Source organism: Gekko japonicus, unplaced genomic scaffold (genome assembly GCF_001447785.1).
Source record: "Gekko japonicus isolate JY-2015 unplaced genomic scaffold, Gekko_japonicus_V1.1 scaffold3565, whole genome shotgun sequence".
NCBI lineage: Eukaryota > Metazoa > Chordata > Lepidosauria > Squamata > Gekkonidae > Gekko > Gekko japonicus.
The window spans coordinates 15,325-15,830 of record NW_015172124.1 but is presented as its reverse complement, the minus strand read 5'-3'; positions in this window follow the sequence as shown (position 1 = coordinate 15,830).

Below are 506 nucleotides of genomic sequence, written 5' to 3'. Positions count from 1 at the left end.
GGGAGGTGGTGAGCTTCTCTTAAGACGAGGGCAGGGAGCTGTTCCTGTCGGCAGCAGGGGAGAGGACTCGCAATCATGGGTTTAAATTAAGGGCGAGAAGGTACTGGCTGGATATTAGGGGAAACTTTTTGACAGTCAGAGTTGTGCCACAGTGGAATCAGTTGCCTGGGGAGGTGGTGAGCTCCCCCCCCCCCACTGGGAGTCATTAAGCAGCAGCTGGACAAACACTTGTCAGGGATGCTCAAGGCTGATCCTGCAGGGAGTAGGCTTTGGACTAGATAGCCTTTATGGCCCCTTCCAACTCTGTGATTATTTGATCAGGGGGATGCCTTGGCCTCCATGCCCTGTTGTTGGCCGACCAGAGTAACTGTCCACTGTGTGTGACTAGGTGGACCAGGTTGCTGGACTAGGTGGACCACTGGTCTGATCCAGCAGGGCTCCTCTTATGTTCTTACATTCTTAAACCGTACATCAAAAATACACCAATTTTTGTTTCACCTCCAAAA